The sequence below is a fragment of the Callionymus lyra genome, chromosome 9 (assembly GCF_982586985.1).
Source record: "Callionymus lyra chromosome 9, fCalLyr1.hap1.1, whole genome shotgun sequence".
Classification (NCBI taxonomy): domain Eukaryota; kingdom Metazoa; phylum Chordata; class Actinopteri; order Syngnathiformes; family Callionymidae; genus Callionymus; species Callionymus lyra.
The window spans coordinates 21,686,534-21,706,604 of NC_141826.1; the positions used below are offsets into that span (position 1 = coordinate 21,686,534).

At 36.2% G+C, this 20,071-nt stretch overlaps 1 protein-coding gene across 1 annotated transcript in view; it reads right to left on the reverse strand.

Moving 5' to 3' along the window:
• Positions 1-17,560, reverse strand: part of mid2 (midline 2) — a 179,594-nt gene extending 162,034 nt beyond the window's left edge. The window contains exon 1 of the mRNA XM_087799612.1: positions 17,319-17,560. The gene's annotated coding sequence lies outside the window, so the exon portion shown is untranslated. The remainder of the gene's footprint in view (positions 1-17,318) is intronic.
• Between the last annotated feature and the right edge of the window lie 2,511 nt (positions 17,561-20,071).

Genomic DNA, 20,071 nt, shown 5'->3' on the forward strand with positions numbered 1-20,071 from the left:
TACTTATTGTATCGCCAGATACTTGCAAAAACACATCGCTAATACATGTAGCATAATAAACACAACGTGCTGCTCTCACTAACCCCTATCTTTTATTAAAACGGCTCCCACGTGTGATTCATATATTTATTAATTCAATAGAATAAAGTAGAAATGCGGGAAAGGTTGCAGCTCAATGTTCCGACACTCGTGTCCCATTTTATTCGACATCTCTTGAACATCTTCGCACGTGTTCACTCCCGGCGGCAGCTTTTTTTCTCGAGGAGGCTTCAGAAGTGTAATCAATTATTAGGACCATCTCGACTGTAGCAGCTCCGAACGCTGGTGTGACCGAATGTCTCCGATATATTTCTTGCCCCAGCGCCACAGAGTCATTAAAACCACCCGGAAAATATCAATCATGCTGCCAGAATGAGAATATCAGAGTTAGTTTACTTTCAAAATAGAATTAAATTATAATGTTTTTGCCCTTTTATTCGAAGATTGAAGTTATCAGAGAGGAACTGCAGATGATTATTTATCATTAGTCTGTGACGTCGATCACCTAAACATAAACAAGAGAAGATTTAAGATGCGAGTTTGCAGATCTGGGCGTTAGCAAAACCACACTAAACACCCGGATCAGTCAGGGAATGTCCCGGAACCTCCCAAGAAGAGCCGACCATGGCTAAGAGTGTTGGAAAATATCTATATGGCAATGTATCGCAACAATACTGCATTGATATTACACAGAACCGTATCTGATTCTTCAGAAATACCCATATTTAAGTTTTTTCCTTTGTGTATTTGTTGTTTAAAGTATAATAAAGTCTGTTTAAATGTAAATAATTGAACATACAAATATTCATGCAGTGTTCATTTTTGGGTTGCAATTAGATGACCACTAGATGGCAGGATTCACTACACCTTACGCAGCTAAAGCATCAATGACATAAGGCAAGATCCCAGCAATGACTGAGGACGAGAGGATACAGTGGACTCCAGCAGCTTTATAAGCTGATATTTGGACATATTTTGGTTTTAAAGCAGTGACGACTTTGTCAAGAATCATGTGTTCTGTAATTTCTGCAACTCAAATGTGGGTTTTCCTACAGTATCGCAATATAGCGCGTCATGATATGCATCGTATCGCCAGATTCTTGGCAATATACACCACTAGCTCCAACACTGAGGTAGTACTATAACTAGTATAACTAGTTTTGCTCTATTTATGGCATTTAAACAAGGAAAAGGTCAAAGCACATGTTTGACTGTTTTTAGCATGTTGCTCGTTGGCACCATGGTACTCTTAGGTATTTTAAGAGTATCTTGGGTAATAATCAGAAAAAGACCAGGGACTTATTTTATGAATATCATTTAGCTTTCTAAATGCATTCTAAATTATGCTTCTTAGTAGTAGTCCTTACAGTCACTAAGTGGCCTTGAAGTAGCTTGTGGTACCAAAACATTGATGTTGACGTGGGTTACGTAGTTGGTTTTGTCTGTACTTGATTCAAAAGACTGCAATTACTTCCATGTGATTATGTTTTCGATACATTTTTGATTTTGTTCAAACATGTTTTTGACGATGCGACCATGAAAGTTATACCTCTTTCTAATCTTATCTGTACTATGATGACATCCAAGCGAGTCTAGGAGAAACTATAAATACTTCATTATTTATTTTTGTCTAAGCCGTGTAACGAAGACATGTGTACTTTCTAAAATATATATCATAGTGTGTAACATAAGTAAGTAAGTAAGTAATATTTATTTATATAGCGCTTTTCTAGACCAGGGTCACAAAGCGCTTAAACAATCAAAACAATACTCAAAAAAGTATATACTTTAAAGAACAAGATAATACTGAGAACAACACAGGAGTTCCAGAAATTCAAGGAAAAGCCTGAACAAATAGAAACGTCTTAAGATGTTTCTTAAAGGAGTCAGTAGATCCATCAAGCGCAAAGAGAGAGGAAGATCGTTCCAAAGCTTAGGAGCAACAGCCTGAAAAGATTTCTCTCCTCTGGTCCTGAACCGTGTTCAGGAACCATAAGTAGATTCTGATCCACAGACCTCAGAGCCCGAGCTCGGGTGTAAGTCTGGATCAGATCAGTGATGTAAGGAGGAGCCTGACAATGAATAGCTCTGAAAGTAAGAACCAGAATTTTAAAGTTGATCCTGAAAGAAACTGGAAGCCAGTGAAGAGTTTTAAGGATCGGAGAAATGTGAGTTCTTCTACTAGAGCAGGTCAGAATTCTCGCTGCAGAGTTTTGAATCAACTGCAGGCGAGACAGATCCTTCTTGTTAAGACATGAAAACAAACTGTTACAATAGTCCAGACGAGAAGAAACAAACACATGGATTACAAGCTCAAGATCATGTTCCGACAACATTTTCCTAAGTTTAGAGATTTTTCTCAGTTGAAGTCTTATGGGTAAAAAAAACCTTGAAATATTTTCCTCTACTAGGTGAACTGTAGTGTTTTAGTTCTTAAGACTGGACTTGTTTCTACTCATTTGTGGTCTCTGTTTTTGGTCTGGTCTTGGTCTCTGGTTCTTCCATCAAGTCCATCTAAAGTATGATGGACCATCATTATTCTTCATCTCCTTTAATGACATGTTTAACATAAAAAATGATCAAGCACTCAGAGACTTAAGATATTTAACTCTAGTAGCTGTTTGTGTATAGTATTGTAAATACTCTTGGACTTATCTTGGTCTCAATCTTGAAAAGAAAACCCTTTGTCTTGTCTTCATTGTCTTGGTCTCAAAATTCTCTGGTTGTGTTTGTGTCTTGGTTGAGCTGAGGAAGTCTAACGAACTGCTACAAACAAACGTATTATAAAGTCTACTGTACAAACTGTAACAAAACTAAAAAAATGACCTTGTAGCAACAACATTCACGTGGACATCAAGTCGTTGTATAACATTGTGACATGTTGTCGTACAGCCTGTCATCACAGACTCCTTAGAAAAGTGTAAAAAAAAATGTACAGATTCTTCCGCAGAGCGAGCCGAGGGAACAGATGGTATCTTGTGTTTGAAGGCAGAGACAAAGACAACGTTAGCCTCAGGTAAACATGCGCGACTGTGATGGTAGGATTATGAAGATCAGCTTCATAAGATCGTGATCTTCAGTCATATCCTGTGAAACGGATACAGTATGAATATTAAAATGGTGGTAAAAATGATGCAAGCAAAGATAAAGATGAATGATTATTATATTGTTTATGTAGTTCCCAAAACAAACAAACACAAAAACAATAATACATAAAATAACAATAATAATATCGTAGGTTACCAAGCATTTCTCAGATTTGTCCATAAGCACTGCCAATAAACTCGGGTACAAAATGAGTTCCTGGATAAAATAGTTGAAGAGTTCGGTCCTTCAGGAGAAGATTCAAAGTACAACTGCTTGAAGCCAGTTGAGATCACTCGGACACCTTTTCAGAACACCTCCTTATCGATGTCGACCCACGGAATGTCGGGGAGTTCATGTATTCCACTTGACTCAGGAACACCTTGGTATTCTCCAAGAAAAGGTGGAAATCATGTTAACAGAATAAAACCAGAAACAAATGTCCCTAAGCTTCTCTGGTGCCAATTTAAAGGAGTAGTAAACTACTTGAAAATATTTGAAAAAGTAGTTCCTGGCTTCTCCTACCTTTTGTACCTTGTAATTAAACAGTACACTAATTTAAACGTGAATTTTGAGGCTTTAGCCACTTGTCCTGGTCTTTTATTTTATTGCATTTAAGCTCTCGTGAGTACAAAAAAAAAAAATCATGTTTGGTAACCCGTTTTCTGAAAGGCTTCAGTACTCTCTGTATTTCAACCATAAGGAAATGAATGCAACCGCCGTCTCCAACCCATCATCTACCTCTCTCGTCTGTCTAATCTTTGGCAATACACAGGTTTGATGTTTTAAAAACTGGTAGCTACATTGTTAGATTTTTTTTTAAAAATCACGATACTTTACCTTTGGATTGAACTTTTCAAAGACTGACACATGCACAGTTTTTCTGAATAATTAAAATTCTCCACACAGTATTGTGGGTCTGTACCGGTGCACTGATCTCAAGATACAGTTCTGTCGATCCAGCCAATAAATTGAGATACATTTGCAAAAAATGTTAGTTTTCGGTTTTAGGAGACACTACATTTGAGTGATATGTTGTTATCGATCCCCTATTTTGAATTAGTAAAACTGAAAGCCCAAAATATGTCCAAACATCAGCATTAACAGCTCCCGGAAACGACTGTATCCTCTCGCACTCAGTCATCACCAGGATCTCCCAGGATTTAATTGCTTCTTTATCTGTTTATAATTTAATGACTGCTGCCATCTAGTGGTCAGAAATGGATTATTTACAAGTTTATAATTCTTATTTTACCCATATTATTTGGATAAAATATATATTTAAAAAATGAAATATTTAAAAATAAAAAAAAACTACAAAAATATGGTAAAAGAAATTTCGATACATGCGTATATCGAACAACCCTGTAGGATCGACAGGACTGTAAATCATCATCCAGTGCATACATATGGTAATCTCAGCAGTCAGAAATAGCCCATATCTAATCCTCATTGGTCTCAGGGCTCAAGAGTGATGTGTTATTGTGCGATTGTGGGGCAACACTGGCGGTTGTGTTGTGATAAAAACCTCATCACAAAGCCTTAACCTCATTATCTCGACCCGATCCCTCTCGCAGCAAAGACAACACCCATGACCATTGAAAAACCCGAGTCTGGACTACACTTGCATGAGAGCACTTTTAATCTTACATCATATCTTCTACACAGCAGCAGTTTTCCCAGGATGCAGTGGGAGCGTGGCTTATTCCTGTTTGCTTTTGTAAGGGGTTTTCTCGGGATAAGTTTCCTTTCTCATCAGTCAGAACGTTTTATTTTGCTTGGATCACGATCAAGATTTCTTCCGATGAATGATTCTCTCCGTCCCTCAACCACGTGTTTGGACTCAGATCCATAAGCTTAATTTTCAACTTTAAATAATTCCTAAAATAAAAGTGGTAAGCCAGCCCGTGCCGCTTCTAGGTTTGACATCCTTAATAATATAATCTGACAGCTGAGGATTTTTAAAGCCAAATGAAATTGAATTCATCCTGGGGTTCCAAAGAACTGTCGTAACTTAATATTTTAATAGTTTCAAAATACATCCAAAGAAACGTTCATACCTCATTAAGATGGTCTTTATTTTTAATGTTAAAAATTAAAAGAATTAGTTAATTGTATCAAGATTTACCACTGTATCATGTTTTTTGGCTTATAAATCCTATTTTGTATTTTTTATAGTTTACATTTCAATAAAGCGTAAATAATCTTTTTTTCCAAGATTCACGCAATTCAGTTTAATTTACTACGTCCTACGCAGATTAAAGGAACAATAAAATCCAGCATGATCCTGGCGATGACTGAGGACAAGAGGATACAGTCGACTCCAGTAGCTTTTGAAGACGATATTTAAAAAAAAAAAAGAAAATTGCGTTCAAAACAAATTGAAAGCGGTTTACAGAGTCACGCAATTAAGTTTAATTTACTACATCCTCCACGGCTAAAGGAACAATGAAATCCAGCGAGATCCTGGCGATGACTGAGGACGAGAGGATACAGTCGACTCCAACAGCTTTTAAAGCTTATATTTTAAAAAGAAATTGGGTTTAAAACAAATGAAAACAGTTTTAAGAGTCACGCATTTAACTTGAATTTACTACGTCCTTTGCAATTAAAGGAACAATGAAATCCGGAAAGATTCTGGCGATGACTGAGGACGAGAGGATACAGTCGACTCCGGTAGCTTTTAAAGCTGATGTTTAAAAAAAGAAAAATTTGGTTTCAAACAAATGAAAGTAGTTCAAGAGTCACACAATTAAATTCAATTTACTACGTCCTTAGCAGCTAAGGGAACAATGAAATCCAGCGAGATCCTGGCGATGCCTGAGGACGAGAGGATACAGTCGACTCAAGTAGCTTTTAAAGCTGATATTACTATAAAAAAAATTGGGTTTAAAACAAATGAAAACAGTTCAAGAGTCACGCAATTAACTTGAATTTACTACGTCCTTCGCAGCTAAAGGAACAATGAAATCCAGCAAGATCCTGGCGATGACTGAGGACGAGAGGATACAGTTGACTTCGGTAGCTTTTAAAGATGATATTTTAAAAGGAAATGGGCTTAAAAAAAAATGAAAACAGTTCAAGAGTTACGCAATTAAGGTTAATTTACTACATCCTTCGCAGCCAAAAGAACAATGAAATCCAGCGAGATCCTGGTGATGCCTGAGGACGAGAGGATACAGCCGACTCAAGTAGCTTTTAAAGATGATGTTTGGACATATTTTGGTTTCAAAACAAAGAGTCAAGAGTCATGCGGTCTGTAAATTCTGCAACACCAGAGTCAAGTACTACAAATACATCCTTGTTACTACAGTATTACAAAATATTGTATCTTTGCCTCTGTGTCGTGATGCATAAAGTCAGATTTCTGCTAATACATAACCCTATAAATGATCAGAGTCAATCGAAAGGAAGGAGCATCTGACCTTCCCACGCATGTGACAAACTGCCTTCCTCCTCTAGAAAGCTCATAATTAGCATTTTCATCAACATAAAACGAAAGGATGGAGATAATCCGGCAGGAGGAATGGAAGGAAGCAGCGACCGAGCTGATTAGAAACAACAAAGAGGAGATTTTGATTCAGTCAGAGCGAGGGACGAATGCATCGCTATACGAGGAGAACGATTTCCAAACGTCGGCGGCAAGACGAGGGGGATGATCGATAAAGGAAGTCGGGGGAGCTGGCAGTGCAGCGTCAGAGGTCAACGTTCATCGAGAGAGGTCGGGAGGAATCCATCCCATTGAATTAGGCGAGGTTGGGGCGACGAACAGATTTCCCTGACTCAGGCGTTTCTTCGAGTTCTGTATAATGAAATGATCTTTTGAACCCATTATTTGTTTTCCTTGCAATTTTGTACGATCTCACTGAATTAGCGTTATCGGATCTAAATATTCCCAAAAAGATGATTATATTTAGGACTTATTTAGAAGACCATGTAGCTTTATGAAGCAGTGCCATTACCGTCAGAGTCCACTAGATGGTGGTCTCCGCACTTTTCTCCTTTGTTTTGAACAACTGTTCTAATGAAACATCACATCATTTTTAAACTGATGGCGCCACCTACTGACCTCTAAACAACATGACACTGTTTCATGAAGCTTCATCAACGCATCACTAGGGACCAGAGTAAAATAAATCTATTTAAAATTGATAGGAAGATTTTTGCATGTGAAAAAAATGGTTTGATGAAACTATAAAAGCTCATATTTTTACCCGTACATAGGTACATTAAATCATCTTTGGGGCGACATATGAACTTGAAGATACTGTCAAATGATAACCGTCGTAAAATATTATTGAATATTGTGTCCCTGTCTTTTTCTGAAATGAATGAAAACAAATGGAAATTAAGTAAATTAAGTAGTAACTAAATAATATAGAATAACATTGAAATGCAGCATTAAAAATTGTTTACTTATTTTTAAAATAAATCAATTATTATAATTATGCAACATCAGGTTTGTCTGGTGGCTCTGATGTTGAGTGTTATGGGTCTGCACCAGGTGTGTTATGGGTCTGCACCAGGTGTGTTATGGGTCTGCACCAGGGCCTCCTCAAAGTAGAACACACCTGAAACTTTCACCTGCCTTTCCCTCGACTACTGTATCTGTTGGAATAACTACAGATAGCAATGCTGTTGACTAGCCAAGCCAGCAAGTATACAAGGTGTATAAAATAATTACGTTCAAAAATAACAGTGCAGGACGTCACTTATATTATATATATACACATATATATTATATAGACCATAATCAACTGCGTGAAAAACTATATCTTATCTTTATCTGTCAGACAACATCCAGTTTCTAACAATTATTATCGCACAATTCAGTCCTTTTCATCTGTTTTAACTAAAATGCCGATGATAATAAATAAGCAGGTTTTAATCAATGCTATAAATTAACAATGTTAATAAATGTTAACTAATGTAAGTCAAAATAAGTTACGGTACCTCTATAGAGAGACTATAGTCTGTGTTGAAAACTTCCCACTGGTTCATATTTAGTGTATTTAAAAAAAAGCCAAATGGTGAACTCTGTGCAACCTTTAAATCCACAGAACCCCAAAAAACACTAGACATTCAATGGCAGTCCTTAGAAAAAGATAAGCTTCTTTACTGTAAATAGAAACTGGTAATCAGGTTTAACAATAAAACAGAAGTTGGAAATTAAATCTTTTCGTTTCCTAATCTAGAGCCACAAAACAGATATTAAACTTAAAGAGAGGGAGCAGTTTATCATGACACAATATGGATTGTTAGAAAACTTTTAAAAAAAAGCTTAATAAAAATGATATTTCGCAGTGAATAGCAACAACATATTCAAATAGTTTACTTCAAACTCCAAATCTTGGACTTCAAAAGATAACGAAGTAGAAAAAATTAAACTTAAATTCAAGGAAAGACAAATCAAGGAAAGCTATGGAATTCCTGCTCAGTCAAAACATTGATCTGAAAGACCAAAATCTCCTAAAACGCTTTTGTGATGTGCATAGAAATGCATGTTGGAAAAAAGGACATAAAACACAGAAAGCATTTGTCTGTGTGTGTAAGTACTGTGAAATGTATCATTTTAAACGATATATTGAGCTCACCATGCAATACAATACATATTTTGCACACGATACGATTCGATAAAATATATTTCGACACACTTACGACATAATTACTGCTGCCATCTAGTGGCTGGATGTTTAATTGCAACACAAAAATAAATAAATAAAAATAAACAATGAAAAAAATCGATTTTTGAAATATATACCATAGAAAACGATGATAAAAATAAAATATGATACAGTGCTGTAAAATATCCATGCCATAGCGTGGAAAGAAATATTAATATATTGTATATTAGGGTATTCAATTTTTCTCTCACTCGTAGTGTGTGTTTTTCTTTGCAGTGATTTTGGGATATGCAAATTTTTCAACTACTGCCCCTCAAGCATTTTTCTACCCTGCTTCCTAATCCCTCTTAGCACTGATGTGATTGACAACCAGACCGCTCTCCAGCACCAGAACCAGCGAGGTCTGCATACCTGAACGCACTCGGCTGAGGAATCAGAAGCTGATCTCTTTAAAATGCTGCAATGGTTTCCTCTGTTTACCAAACCAGACTCGCACACAACACTCAGACGATGATGTCACGGCGGAAATAAACGCATGAAAAACCGTTAAATCGACCAAGAATGAGCGTAAAAAGATATCGATACACTTTTATAATAGTGCATCAAATTGAATAATCGTTTTTTTAATTTAAAATCAACATGAAAATATTCAGGGCGTTCATGATTTCTATGTTGCAATTAAACTTCCGACAGCTAGGTGGCAGCAGTCATTACGTCCTCTGGATACAGGAAACGATGAAATAAGATACCGGCGATGACTGAGGACGAGAGGATACAGTCAACACCGGCAGCTTTAAAAGTTGAAATTTGGACATATTTTTTTATCTATTGAAAGCAGTTAGAGCTTTATCAATACCAGAGTCAAGTACTTGGACAATACGACAAATATATGTTGTTCCTACAGTAATGCGTGAACCTCAATTAATGGCATTGTTCCCCTGTATCGTGATATGTATCGTACCGTCAGATTTTTGCCAATACACACCCTTTCCAAGAATGTTTATTTGCTATATAGTAGGACAAAAAGTCTTCATTATTAAAGGGAACCTCAACTTATGTTTAACCCAATTATGGTGAAGCTAAACCAGAGAATTACTGGTTTGATTTCCTGCAAGTCCTCACAATTTTTAAGTCTTTTTCGAGCAAATCCAAAATCAGGTAGTATTACAAATGTTTTTTTTTCACATTTTGAAAGTTAAGATTTAAATGTCTACATCAAAATATGAGTAAGTATGGTTACAGATAACAGAGTAGTAAAGGTTCCTTAATAAACACCCTATAGTAACCAGAAAGGTCAACACAGATTTCAGTGCCTTATTTCGGTTTCTGTGTACATTTCCGTGCAAAGTGTATTTAAAAATATAGCTTACCATTGAATGATACAGACAGAACATAACTCGAGAGTTACAATTGACAACATTGTAACCCAAAAGAATACTGACAGAATGTAACTCAGAAAAGTGCATTTCTTTGGAAGCAACATGTTTTATCCCATCATTATTTAAAAAAAAAAAAAAGTACTTTTATGCAAGTTTTTAAACACGTTTTCCATCCATTCTTCATACAATGCACTGTCCAATAAGATGAGTTGAGACATGACAGTGATTTTAGTCGACTGTTCAAACATTTGTATGATTCAGGACATTTTCTCATATATAATGGCGACAATAGAGGGTCTTAGGAACTTAAACTTCAACAGGTGTGACTTTTACCTGAACAAACTTTGGCTTTTCTTGAGAAGCCTGTTAGGTACAATGGTGGCTTCTCATTTTACTACATTCAGAATTGTCACTCTTATTTTCTTAAATTTCAAAAAGATTTTGAATGAAAAGCATCTCAAATTCAAACCTTTACAATGAACCTTTACGTGAATTCAGATTACTTAAAATAACTCAAAGATTCAGAAAGTAATTGTGAACACAATTTAGTGTATATGAACGGATTTAGGAAGTGAAGGAATTTGGAATTTGAGTTTACTAACCACTAAAAATAAAAAAGTTTCTCAAACGTTGCTAAAGCTAAGCTAAAATGTTTTCATTGATCTCTTTGGAATCTTGCTTTTTTGCATCCAATAACAAATGAATAAAGAAGATTAAATGAAGTAATAAAAGATAAAATAGTCAATACAAAAGTTCATACTTTATCGGATGGATAATGTAAACTGGAGAACTGGTTGTTCTTTGTCCCTGAAGTTTAATGACCAAAATTTAACCACTTAAGGCTTAAACTTCTGGGTTATACAAATCAAATGTCATACTTTTATTTCACATCATCTTGATATCTAACCACGGACACAGAGCAGCAACACAGACACATAAGGGTCACAGGTCAGCAGAGGTCAAGCTCAGGAAATTGCTATTCATTGCCAGGAACTGAATTTTTATTTTATTTTTCACGTTATTTTGGTCCCGGTTTAATGCGACACGCTCGAGGACGAGGCGGAGAAAATGTGCCGACAAACCCCGGATCAGTTAAGACTGTGAATCTGGGACACGGCATGGAAATGCCATTTACAAATTTCACGGCTATCAAGGACACATCAGACAGGAAATCAAAAAAAAAAAAAGAAGGGAATAATTTCTGGGAACTTACAATGCATTTTAAAATGATGACGAGTCTGACGTGAACAGAGACTTCATTATGAAACAGGGGGTTTCATACTCAACCACAGGAAGTAGTAGTTGATGTTGACTTATCTTATCTTAAACACTGGCTTCTCTATAGGTTAAGCAATTTATCCACGTTGAACTTGAGGGGACCACGTAAAATAACTTGGTGGCTCGGTTTTGGCCCTTAAAAAAGATGTTCTCAGAAATAATTAGGGGGTGTGAGAAAATATTGAAAATATTCTTAAATATCGTAATACTTTTTATCATGATACTGTATTTTATTCAACAGCACAGTATCGATTTAATAATTTAAAAAAAAAGGTAAATAAATGTATTAATTTATTTTGTATGATACCTTTTTGTCTTTCAAATCAAGTTTTATGTTTTATTATAGTCATTTTAGCGTTTATATTTCAATTAAGTTTGTGTAGAGTAAAATTATTAGATTATTCATATGCAAATATTCACCGCTTTTTAAAATGTTTGGGTTACAATTAAACTCGTCGTTTCATCCTCCGCAGCTGAAGGAATCATGAAATACCAGGGGATCCCACAATGACTGAGGACAAGAGGATACAGTCAAGCTTGTTAAGCTGATATTTGGAAAAATTTTGGCTTCAAAAAAATGTTACGACTTCGTCAAGAGTCATGTGGTCTGTGAATTCTGCAACACCAGAGTCAAGTACTGGACAATACTACACATATATCTATCTGCCCACATTCATAGACGTGTTGTGTTAACAGTGCAGTGCTCAAAGGCTGAGTCTTCGACCTCAACTCGGAAACATCCATTAAAAAAAAGTACATTTTACAGTTTACTTGTGGCTTCAGAGACTTTATAGCAAAACATTCTCCTTCCTGCGAGATGTTCCTACAGATGTTTCCATTTAAAAATCCTCTCATCTTAAGACTTGATAAATAAATTGAAGTTATTAAAAATGTTATGTCCTTATTGGCAGACCTCAGAAATATACATTTTTATGATCACAAATATAAGTAGTAGAAAGTACAATACTGCAAACAGTTTACCCATTTCTTTATTTTTAAATTGAGCATAAAAAAAGAGTTATTGATCCCACAATGACTGAGGACAAGAGGATACAGTCGAGCTAGTTAAGCTGATGTTTGGAAATATTTGGGCTTCAAAATAAATTAAATTAAAATTACGACTTCGTCAAGAGTCATGTGGTCTGTGAATTCTGCAACATCAGAGTCAAGTAATCGACAATACTACAAATATATCCTTGTTACTACAGTATAACTATATATCTCAATACATGGTTGCCAATCGTAACATCGTCAGATTCTTGCCCTCTAAATAACTTTTTCTTATGACAAAAGGATCTTGAGAGAGCTACACCGCTCTTACCGTAATGTCTGTAAATTAAATAAATCAAGGATAAAGTTATAATAGTTTAAAAAAAAGTACCAGAATGACACCATTGTTGAGCTTTACTACGATCGCAGGCAAAACTGGAGTAACTTATTCATGCAAGAGATTCATTAAAATGAAGTATGGTTCATTTATTTCAATATGTTCCAGACAGCGGTGATCCATCGTAGCATATAATGGATGATACGCATCACGCCACGATGCACTACGATCTAGTCCGATCCCTCCAGTCGAGTGGTTCAAGTACATGTACATGTACATGAACCTGTATGCTCTAAAAAGAAATTGTACCGTCTTCCTGCTATGAATGAATTTAATCACAACCAGAGCGACACATGACACATGTTCGCCCCGACATACGATACCACAGGATCCATCATAACTAGCGTCCAACAGAGCTGAAATAACACGCCGCGAGACCCCCTGCTGTTTCCAGAAGCTCCCAGTCAAAGCTTGAGCATGAGGCAGTAATACTTCAAACAGACTTGGAGAGGCAACAGATGAGGAAAGATTGCAAAAAAGGAAAAATATGATTATGTGCCGAAAAGCTGACGGACAGATTGTGGCAGGTTGATCCAGTGAGACTTTGATCCAAGAACTCCCTTTTAGTTTGTCACATTTTAAGTAGTATTTGGCAATATGACAGAGTTTCTTACGTTTGAATATTGTTTCTCTGATTGATGTGATGCTTTTATTAGTGGGGTGTATTGGCAAGAATCTGGTAATACAGTACGTATCACGATACAGTATATTGTAATATATATATATATATAATGTGATACTACAAGAATATATTTGTAGTATTGTCGAGTACTTGACTCTGGTGTTGCAGAAGTTACAGAACACAGGACTCTTGACGAAGTCGTAACTGCTTTCATTTGTTTTCGAAACCAAAATATGTCAAACATCAGCTTTAAAAGCTGCTGGAGTCCACTGCATCCTCTCATCCTCAGTTATCACCAGGATCTTATAGTTTCTTTAGCTGCAAAGTTCATAATGGCTGCTGCCATCTAGCGGTATGAAGTGTTATTGTAAAACAAAAATGAACAAACGCTGTAAATTTTGACTGTATTTGTAAATAAATATAATTATTTTATTTTACACTTTATTGAAAAAAAGTTTAAAATTATTATTAAAAGATATGATTTGAAAGCAAAATATTATATTAGTAATACATAGTTTTAAAAAGAAAAATGTGTTCCCAATCCCCCGGTTCAGGGACCGGTACTGGTTCTGGTTTGCCAGAAGAAAATATACTGTATACATATATATATATGACGTAATTTCTGTTTACAACGTCAACGTCACCAAGATGGCGGCCGTTTAGGGTAGAAAGTATCCATCGATACATACTCAGTTTTGTGGCCGGTTTAGTGACAATTTAGTGTGTATGGAGCACTACACTTTGCATACTAAGAAATGAGACGCACTTATTCACTAAAAAATACTAAGTTTAAGTACGCAAGTATGCGATTTTAGACACAGCTCAGGTCAAACGTAGGCTTTTCCTACTTGGTTTCTACTGGTTTGTGCGAGTTCTTGAACACCTGTCCTAGTTTGGATTCAACAATCATTTACATTTTAAACAATTGATCTTATTAAAGCATTAAAATACTTAAATAAGCTGCTTGGAAAAAGGTCTGCGTTTTGTGCTTTTCTATAAAATCGTTGCAACCTTAGAAGCTTAGTCAGAAGTTCAAGCCCGACTAACGCCACTGGTGTTCATTACAGATAATTATATACATTTCTTTTCAAGTGTTTATCGAGGCGTCCTCTTGAAAAGATGCTGCCTCTGGCGATAGTGGATCGCTTTGGCCTCTGAGTAGCAAGAGTGTTAAATGTCAGCGACACATCTATAATGCAGGACGCCAAACAACAACGGCGTGAAAAGAAAGTGGGATCTAAATGTGCGCTCCGAAGAGAACGAGTCAACTTTTTCAAACACGTTGTGTCGCTTCATTTTTGAGCGGTTGAATTTGTCAAGAAATATGGAAGTATCTAGAGGAATATACTCTTTTTACACTTGAGTTTAAGGTATTTTTTCAACACGCCGTCTTGTTTAATGGAGGATGATCCTCTAATGAGAAGTGGAAGTGGCTGCTCTGGCAAACTCTGATGCTCCCGAGAGCGTTCTGCTGGTCGGGTACATTCAACTGACACCTTCATTCATCATTCATTAACTGAGCTCCTGCTCCGACAGTCTCTTCACGGCGCTGTCAGTTTCCCAAAAAGCTAACAAAAATTTAAAACAACCCCATTTTATGATGACATGAGGAGAGTCTGGTTAGCGGATCAGATCAGATGCAACGGAGTGACAGTAGCTGCCGGAGCAAAGCTGTGTCTCAAATCGCATACTAGCGTACTTAAACTTAGTATTTTTAGTGCATAAGTGCGTCTCAATTCTTAGTACCCGAAATGTAGTGCACCATGTACACTAAATTGTCACTAAAACGCCCACAAAACTGAGTATTGATACTTGACACTTTCTATCCTAAACAGCTCCATCTTAGTGACTTTGTAAACGGAAGTTACGTCAATATATATATATATATATATATATATATATATATATACTTACAGGTGCATTTTCAGCAGCAGTAGGAGGATGACACGTGTTCGGTGCTGATACTGGCGTAAATATCTCGTGAATATTTAGTTTCTCATATTTCTTAATCCAAACCAAACGTGCTGCCAGTAGGTGGCGATAGTGTTCCTACAGCTGGTTGAAATCATCGTTAAATAGTGGTAGAAGAAGAAGCTGTTGCGTCATTTCCGGTTGGTGCGTAGCAGCAGAGTTTGATTTGAGACATACTATCTGTGGAGAATTAGTTACTAGTGAGTATGTACACTATCCTGATGCATACTAACCTGCAGTGCACTAAGAGAAGTATGTTATTCGAGACACAGCACATAAATATATCTCCACAATTGAACCGTCCTTGACCAACTGAAACTTTTTCAGGAAAAGCTTTTAAATTCATTCACTTTCCAAGCTAGGTTCAGTCCAGCTAAACGCAATCTCCTTGGCAGAGGTATTTCATGATATTTTTTTTTGGCCAGGTCAACTTATCTTTCCATCTGTACAATGTGAAAAATAAAATACAGTACAATTAAACTCCATATAATCGTTTCAACATGTGTCAAAAAGTTTCTTGTAAGATCATTATATGAGTCATTATTATCATCTCACAAAAATAAATATACTTTATGTATTTTTTCAATAACTTCCAGACATTTCATTTATGTTACTTTATCGTGTTGTTGACACAAGAGTGTAGTTGATAACAAAGAGTACGTACATAAAGTAAACGTACTACTTGAGGATTTAACATAAGGGAGTAAGATATAAGGGTGTGAGAAAACAATGATACAGATATATGGCAGTATTGTTTTTTGACGACTTTGTATCTATATTCAACGGCACTGGAACCATTTTTATTTATTTTTTTTTATTTGGTTTGGCTTTCAAATAATTTTTACTTTCATCAAAGTTATTTTACGCTTTTAATAAAATAATAAGATTCTCCCTATAGACAATTAAAATCTTCTGCGACTAAAGGAACAATGAAATACTGCAAGATCCTGTTGATGACTGAGGACAAGAGGATACAGTCAACTCCAGTATATTTTAAAGCTGATGTTTGGACATATTTTGGTTTCAAAAGAAATGAAAGCAGTAAAGTCAAGTCAAGAGTCAAGTGGTCTCTAAATTCTGCAACACCAGAGTCAAGTACTCAACAATACTACAAATATATCCTTGTTCCTACAGTATCACAATATATCGCAACACATCATATTGTTTTATTGTATTGCGATATGCATCGTGTCCGCAGACTTTTGAAAATACACACCCCTACTTAGATATACTTAAAAAATTCCAATAGATTTTAAACTAAAAACTGAGGACAAGAGGATACAGTAGACTCCCGCAGCTTTTAAAGCTGATGTTTGGTTTCAAAACAAGCGAAAGCAGTTACGACTTTGTCAAGAGTCATGTGGTCTGTAAATTCTGCAACACCAGATTCAAGTACTGGACAATACTGCACATATATACTTGTTACTACAGTATCACAATATATATTGTATTCTTCCTGATGTGTATCGCCAATACACATCTTTACATGGATAAACCTTTAGAGATCAAACTTAAAACTGTTGTTAAAAGCTAGAAAGTCAACAAACAAGAATACAACGACAATGAGAAAGTAGAAATTGATCTATTTAGTTATGGAACTTTATTGGAGCACCTCACAGGTCAGATTGAAAAAAACATTTTTTTAGATTGTTATTTTAAATCTAATTTTTTTTGGAAAATATAAACTGTTACTCCATTAAAGGGGCGTGGCTACATTTATCAATTATGAATTAAAAACATTTGGTTTATTGACACAAAAAAGCTAATAATTGAACAGCTTAAAGAACAAATGGAGGAACAGAAATATGACGTTACTCTCATTACCTCTATTTTAAATGATAAAATATATAATTTATTTAGATGTTCGGACACATTTTGAACATCATCGAGGGACCAAACGAGGCGGATCTTCACGACGAGACGAGCGCACCTACCTCGACTCCGGCGGTGTCAACGCGTCGCTCCGAACAACAGAAGTTCCCACAAGTCACACACTGCGTGCGCGTGTCCGTGGAGAGTGACAGCGTGAAGGGATCATGACGACGCCCCCCCAAAAACAAACAAAAACAAGGGTCAGGTCGTGGGGTGTCCGGAGCGGTGGAGGCGCGACGACGAGGTTCCCAAACTAAACGCTCCCCTGAGGAACACGTGACCGCGGCGGCAACGGCGGCGACTCTGGGGAAAGATCGTGAATATGTCAGCGTTACCTCCCGGCGGCGGCTGCGTTCAGTTTAGTGTCCAAAGTGTGCGCGCCCACCTCCGTCATGCACCCGGAATCACACCCCCTTTCCACGACGTCGTTCCCCCTTTTGAAGATTTGACTTGAAACGCTTCTGAACCACTATGTTTGTTTGAAGCTCCTCAAACCCCGCCCCCGGGAGATCATCAGTATCGTCATCGAACACCCGAGGGATTTCGATTCAAAAGTATTTCGTTTTTTAATTTTAATTTTCACAAACATTTTGTTTTTTCAGTTTATCCATGGACGTGTTGTGTTAACAGTGCAGTGCTCAAAGGCTGAGTCTCCGACCTCAACTCGGAAACATCCATTAAAAAAAGTACATTTTACAGTTTATATGTGGCTTTTATAGACTTTACGGTAAAAGTGTCTCCTTCCTGCGAGATGTTGTTACAAATGTTTCCATTTAAAAATCCTCTCGTCTTTAGAATTGAGAAAGAAATTGAAGTTTTTAAAAATGTTCTCCTTATTGGCCGACATCATGTTTGCATCAGAAATAAACATTTTTATGATCACAAATAGTATAAAGTAGTACAAAGTACAATACTGCAAACAGTTTTCACATTTCTTTATTTTAAAATATACTTTCTCACAGTCCGACCCTGAGAAGCAGGAAGATTAAATCAAGGAAATGTAAACTTCGACCGGCTCTTCTTCAGGTGCCATAATTAATAGCACTTCTTGGATTTATATGAATTAAAAACTTTTCCTCATTTGTTTTGTTTGATCTGATGATTTATTTTTAAATATGAATAAAAAAAAGTTTGAACCATGATTAAATAATTTAAATATTTAACTTCACTTTGTCAATTGTAGTTTCTTATATTTGCCGGAAGATTTAACAAAAAGGCATTATCATGCATTTTGAAATGCTTTTATGTACTTTTAAAAAGCCAAACATGTTTATTTTCCTGCTTAGGTCCAAGCGATGACTCAGGACGAGAGGATACAGTGGATTCCAGACGCTTTTAAAGCTGATGTTTAGACGTAGTTTTGTTGCAATTAAGCATCTGTTCTCTGCGGCTACATCATTATCCCCCAAGATCCAAGCAATGACTGAGGACGAGAGGATGCAGTGGAATGGAATCACACTAATAAAAAAATATATCAAGTAATACAAGTTGAATATAAAAGAATAAAAATACATTTAAAATTAAATTAATTCCAAGAAAACGTTCTGATAATTTATATAACAAAAAGATGGAACTATAGTAAAGTAATTTAAGTATTTAACTCAATTACAATTCCTTACTTCACTCTGTCACTTGCAGTTTCTTATATATGCCGAAAGATTTGACATGTTGTTTATTCACAAAAAAGACTCTTGAATCTTAAATATTTTCAAAACTTTCCATATATATATTTTTTCACGCGTACGTCACACAAATAAAAAAATACATGTGGCAATAAAACTGGAATATAAAAGGATACAAATATTATATAGTTATATTTATATAGTCATGCTTGTGTCAAATATCAATACAAGTCATGAATACACTCAGAAAAACAAAAATGTATGTTTTCATTTTGGTCTATTTATTATTTATCTGTTTATTCTGTATTTCCTTGCAGAAAACACATTTATTCTCCTACTTCAAAATACTTTCTGTATTGACTTTGGATCATTTTACCTGTAGAAAATACTAGTTATGTTCTAGTAATGTTAAAGGTGTGGATCATCTTCATGACCCCTAATCTCCTTCATCTCCTGGTTGAGGAGCCTCTGGTCAACCTCTGACGACACACAAGTTCTCTGGAGACTCAACACAGGAACGATAAATAAATTAAACTTCTCTAAGGCCACCTCGCTCTCCCTGCCAAGAGTCACACACTCTTTTAAATCCCTTCTTTTATTCTGCAGGATGCTTTTCAATATTTCACTAGAGAAACCTCCCTTACCCTCTTCTACCTCTCCCTAAGAAAGAACGTATGGAGGACGATTGTATCTTTGAGCAAAGAAAGTTATTGTGTTTTTTTTTTAAATATTTTTTATGGTTCTATTTCTATCAGATATCTCAGATTAACAGACTCCATAGTAACACTCAATTATACCCCGTAGTATTACGCAGTCAGACTCCATAGTATTACTCAGTCAGACCCCATAGTATAACTCAGTCAGACTCCATAGTATTACTCAGTCAGACTCCATAGTATTACTCAGTCAGACCCCATATTATTACCCTGTCAGACTCTGTAGTATTACTCTGTCCGACCCTGTAGCATTACTCAGGCAAACTCCATAGTATTACTCAGTCAGACTCCGTAGTATTACCCAGTCAGACCCCGTAGTATTACTCAGTCAGACTCCATAGTATTACTCAGTCAGACCCCGTAGTATTACCTAGTCAGACCCCGTAGTATTACTCAGTTGTATTCCATGGTATTACTTGGTCAGATCTCGTTGTATTACCCAGTCAGACTCCATAGTATTACTCAGTCAGACTCCGT